Below are 6,000 nucleotides of genomic sequence, written 5' to 3'. Positions count from 1 at the left end.
ACCAGTGAGGAAAAATAAGGGTGCTGGAGGGGGAGTTAGTGGGGGAAGGGAGACACATCTGTCATGCAGGGTGAGAAAAGAAAAGGGAGGAAAGGCCTCAAGTATGTTTTTACTCTGGAGGAGAGCCATAGATCATTTGAGACCTGTCACAAAGGCTCTGTGTGAATGCACTACTGTACACAAGTTTGAATTCCTTAAACGACATGAGGTCGCTTAACCTGTATTAGACTAAATTGAGGTGCTCACTTAGACTCCACAAAATGTCCAGCAGGCTTCTGGTATATCATTGGGCTACGGAAACATGTTTGTATAGTATTTTTATTATCAGAAGATATCACTAGTCATTAAATAAATGATGTTATCTTTTTATGTGATGGAAAAAGAGAATGGCATACAGGTTTATAACTGGTAAACACAAAAGAAGACTGATATTTTACCAAAGGTTTAGAACGACATGACTGAGCAAATGATGACAGAATTTAAATTTTTGTGTGAACTTTTAACTTGTAATAGTTTATATTGGTTCAGTGCACAACGTTCTCAAGGTAACCGGTTTGCTGGGCCAATTGAAAAAATAAATGCAATGCTCTAACAGACAAAATCGTCCCTCAACGGAAATCTTGTAGGCCTATCTCATTTTTCTTTTTCTTTCATAGATCTTTACTGTTGGTCACCCTTTAAATCTGCCCGTGGGTTTTGCACATATTTAACCGATGAAAATGATTAAAAACAGCTTGTGATTAAACCTCGTGACTCCATTGGATCCTCAAACTGCCAGTCAACAAAACTCATAACTCCACCCGCCTCTATCATGAATGAAGTGCCGCAAGCAGTGTCAGTGATGTCATCGTCCAGCTTCGTCTTCGACACAAGATTTTGGCCGAATGACAGAAAAAAAGATGAGCTACAGTAAACTTTATAACATGTAAGTTGATGAAAACCTAATGCAATGCACTTACTGCCTCAGATGCGGTCTTTCTAATGATGGACCAAACGTAGCCTATGTCCGAATTCCTCAGAAATGTCGTAACTCCATTTTAAGTTGATTTTGGTAAAATGTTAGTAATATAATTGCACAATCAAGGATCTGACCATATATAAAGCCCCAATATCAACTTTGACAACGCGGTGTTTAATAATTGAAAAAAAAATACAGTGTGTTTTTTTTCCATTTCCTGTTGCGTTAGTAGCTTTTTTGCGACGATATGGAGCCCTGCACAGGACATTCAGGGAGAAAAAAAAAACAATAAGATATCATGGCCATGAATTAAGAATTTGTTCCCACAACTTATTAATTTGTTTTAGGTAAATCATGGCCACGTTGTACTACTTAGTTTCCTAATTTTTTAGTTCAATCGTGACCAAACAAGGGGACGAATTTGTTCAAAGCCACAATTGACCTAAAACGAGGGAACAAATTAATAAAACATGGTCACGAATTTAGCCATGGAAACAAATTCTTAATTCATGACCATACATAAAAAAAATTCTGCATGTCATATGCTGAAAAATATCCAGACTCTTTATGAAGTGCCACGCAAGATGCAATATTCCAATATTATATTGGAAGCAATAAGCTGGCGAGCACAAAAGACAAAAGCAATCACTCAGACCTGCAGACACAGTGCCTGCGGATGATGCCTTCAAAGTTACCCGAAATTTCAGTGTCTCTCAACGCCATATATCACCCTCCTTACGTTCAAGTGACAGGGAAAGTGGAGGAAAGATTAAGGGCTTGTGCACCGAGGAATGTTAAGTGTGGTTGAAGCATGTGTGCTGAGTATAGACTAGCGCACGTTCAAGGCCAAATGGTTTGGAAACAATTAAAGTAATGGAGAAGAAAAGGTGGAACGCCTCCTCTGTCTGTCACCCCAAGCCCCCCCTCCCCCCTCACTCACACACACACACACACACACACCATCCTCACCCAAGCAGATGACTAACAGTCCCACCGAGGCCTCAGCGTCACCTTTTTGATTGTGCCTTCATCTCATTTCTCACTTTCTAGTCATTGCTGCCACGGCTCGGTGCATCCCGCAACATGGAGTTTTAATAAAGTGTGTGAAAACATTTAAAAAACACGTCCATTTTCTACCTCAGCTACACTTAATGCTCAGGGCACGGGGTTAATAGCTCGATTAAATCTCATTGCCTTTCCGGCATGTCACGGCAATGGATTGAAGGTCAAAAAATTGGTTTTCTTTCAAGGAGCCTTGCGTATGCAGGTAATAAAGCAGCAACCAGTGTTAAAATTGCAAATACTTCTACATTTGTTCCACCACCCAGTAAAAGCAAACCAACATTCAGCTGAAAGGAACGCACATTGACAGCCAGATGTGCTGTCTGTCGTTTATTTGGCACTAGAAAGACTTTGGCCCAAGGGTGTGGAGTTCCCCTTCTGTTCAATCTGTGATGTGACATCCCTGTCTGGAGGCCTTTTTTTTTTTACATTTTAAGTATCTGCCGCTTTCATTCACGGTGTCTGTAATTTAGTCTTTGTAAAGTTAGTCAAAGCACCGAATTCAAAACGTGACTCAATGAAAGCAGTTTGAAAGAGATGTAGACCTCATTCTAGGGAGACAATTAGTTGAGTTCAACCCCTCATAGCTGAACCTTGACCTCGTAACCCGCACAGGCCTTTCACAAAACAGGGTTTAAAAAGCCATCTGATTGCATTTTGTTACAGATCATTATGGAGAATGAGACAGAAGGGGATGAATATTTAATTAGACCGCCAAGGAAACAATCAAACTTTTGTTCCTCTATCTATCTATCTATCTATCTATCTATCTATCTATCTATCTATCTATCTATCTATCTATCTATCTATCTATCTATCTATCTATCTATCTATCTATCTATCTATCTATCTATCTATCTATCTATCTATCTATCTATCTATCTATCTATCTATCTATCTGGTTTGTTTGCTCTCCATTTAGCGGTGCTTGCAAAGACGAGCCTCAATACCATATATTTTCTGCAGAAAACTTGCTGTGTAAATTGTGATGCATTATTTGTGCTTCACATGAATATCTCAACACTTTTTTGGAGGATGTGCGATTACTTTTCGCAGTAATTTATAGGGCTTACAGAAAAAACCTCAACATAGGCTCAATAAAAAAACGTGAATCTACCCAAATTTTTGCTTCAAAACGTACCCACACACAATTCACTGAAGTTTCCAGCTGAAATAAACACTAGTGGCAGTGAAACACCAACATCCTTTATTCCTTTTCAAAAAAAGGAAGCTTTCTGTCCCTCCATAGACCGATACGCAACAATTTGATGCTTCAAAAAGTTCATAATGTGATGTAAATGTAATCCATATGAATTGAGCGGTTTAGTCCAAATTTTCTGAAGAGACTGTATTGCTTTTATTTGATGAACAGATTGAATTTAAGCTTTTATTCACATATGAACATTGATTAGCGAACATAAACAGAAGCTCAACCAAACCTGCTTAAAGTGTGAGAACAAACCTCATTGGTTCTTGCTGAAGCTCAAACGTGCTGCGTAACACGAGAACAAACCTCATTGGTTCTTGCGGAAGCTCAAACGTGCTGCGTAACACGAGAACAAACCTCATTGGTTCTTGCAGAAGCTCAAACGTGCTGCGTAACACGAGAACAAACCTCATTGGTTCTTGCAGAAGCTCAAACGTGCTGCGTAACACGAGAACAAACCTCATTGGTTCTTGCTGAAGCTCAAACGTGCTGCGTAACACGAGAACAAACCTCATTGGTTCTTGCAGAAGCTCAAACGTGCTGCGTAACACGAGAACAAACCTCATTGGTTCTTGCAGAAGCTCAAACGTGCTGCGTAACACGAGAACAAACCTCATTGGTTCTTGCTGAAGCTCAAACGTGCTGCGTAACACGAGAACAAACCTCATTGGTTCTTGCTGAAGCTCAAACGTGCTGCGTAACACGAGAACAAACCTCATTGGTTCTTGCTGAAGCTCAAACGTGCTGCGTAACACGAGAACAAACCTCATTGGTTCTTGCGGAAGCTCAAACGTGCTGCGTAACACGAGAATGAACATCATTGGTTCTTGCTGAAGCTCAAACGTGCTGCGTAACACGAGAACAAACCTCATTGGTTCTTGCGGAAGCTCAAACGTGCTGCGTAACACGAGAATGAACATCATTGGTTCTTGCTGAAGCTCAAACGTGCTGCGTAACACGAGAACAAACCTCATTGGTTCTTGCTGAAGCTCAAACGTGCTGCGTAACACGAAAACAAACCTCATTGGTTCTTGCTGAAGCTCAAACGTGCTGCGTAACACGAGAATGAACATCATTGGTTCTTGCTGAAGCTCAAACGTGCTGCGTAACACGAAAACAAACCTCATTGGTTCTTGCTGAAGCTCAAACGTGCTGCGTAACACGAAAACAAACCTCATTGGTTCTTGCTGAAGCTCAAACGTGCTGCGTAACACGAGAATGAACCTCATTGGTTCTTGCTGAAGCTCAAACGTGCTGCGTAACACGAGAACGAACCTCATTGGTTCTTGCTGAAGCTCAAACGTGCTGCGTAACACGAGAATGAACATCATTGGTTCTTGCTGAAGCTCAAACGTGCTGCGTAACACGAGAACAAACCTCATTGGTTCTTGCAGAAGCTCAAACGTGCTGCGTAACACGAGAATGAACATCATTGGTTCTTGCTGAAGCTCAAACGTGCTGCGTAACACGAGAACAAACCTCATTGGCGAACATGCTTGAGCTTCTGTTTACCACAACTGATGTGCGAGTTCATTAATGTTTATACTGGATGTGAATAAAAGCCTAAATTAAATCTGTTCATCATATAAAGTGATCGTGTCTGATTCAGAAAATTTGGACTAAACCGCTCAATTCATATGGATTAGTTTTACAATTGCTTTATGAACTTTTTGAAGCGTCAAAGTGGTAGTTGCGTAGTTGTCTATGGAGGGACATAAAGCTCTCAGATTTCATCAAAAATATATTTATTTGTGTTCCAAAGATGAACGGAGGTCTTACGGGTGTGGGATGACATGAGGCTAACATTTCATTTTTGGGTGAACTAACCCTTTAAGACTATCGATTAGGTTTAGGGTATAGGATTTAGTGTAGGTGGAACGTTATTTAAAACATCATCTTTTAGCACCACTCACTGGAAATTTCACTTTGAACGTGTTGGGAAATGTAAAAGAAGCAATGTAATATAATTTAGCAGAAATGGAAGGTTTTTTTTTTCTTTCCTTTGTTTTTCTCTTAAGAGCCTGGTTTGAAAAATCTCCTAAGATATGCACTAAAGCATGTTTTTTTTTTTTTTTTTTTTTTTTTACTTTGGGCTGTTAACTATAGCAAGACTCCCTCAGAACACCCAAGAAACCACCGGAATGCTCTAGAAACCATTCAGAACACAACAGAAAAGAATATACTGGGAAATATGTCAGACCAACTTCAACAGTGTGGTAGGTGAGTTTTGCACAAGAAAGAACTTACACTCTTTCGAAAATTATTATAATTTTTTTTTATTAAATATAAACAGCTATAGAAGAACAAAGTCCCTAGATCAAACCTCAATAGAGAGACTAGCTTTGCAGAGAAGTGTGAAATGTTCGCAGGGAAACAGGTGAGAGCCAAACCCGCTGTGAGAGCCTTACGGCACACACCACAAACAGTCCTCCTGCCACCTTCATTTCTGTCCTCGCAGCCAACTGGTTTGTCTGTTGTCACTTGCTCGGTAAATCGCTCTTGCTAGTAGATTTCACACCCACATAGAAGCAGCTCTAATTGGAAGTGTGTGGACCACAAAAGAAGATGACACCTTTGAGCATTTGTTCTTACAACACTGCAAACCTTTTGTTTGCCACTTTATAATTGAATTAGAGAGCCTGCTAAAGTTGCCCCGTATGTTTTGATGAAAAAACTAACAGATGGAATCCGCCATGCAAACATCTGTTGCAAATGATCACCATTTTTTCAAGTATTTTACCAGTTTCCATTCTGATTTGAAGTTTCTTTGTTG

This window comes from Rhinichthys klamathensis, unplaced genomic scaffold, assembly GCF_029890125.1.
Source record: "Rhinichthys klamathensis goyatoka isolate OS25496 unplaced genomic scaffold, OSU_Roscu_1.1 h1tg000157l_1, whole genome shotgun sequence".
In the NCBI taxonomy this organism is placed as follows: domain Eukaryota; kingdom Metazoa; phylum Chordata; class Actinopteri; order Cypriniformes; family Leuciscidae; genus Rhinichthys; species Rhinichthys klamathensis.
The sequence above is the reverse complement of the archived record's forward strand: the minus strand, read 5'-3'. Positions refer to the sequence as shown.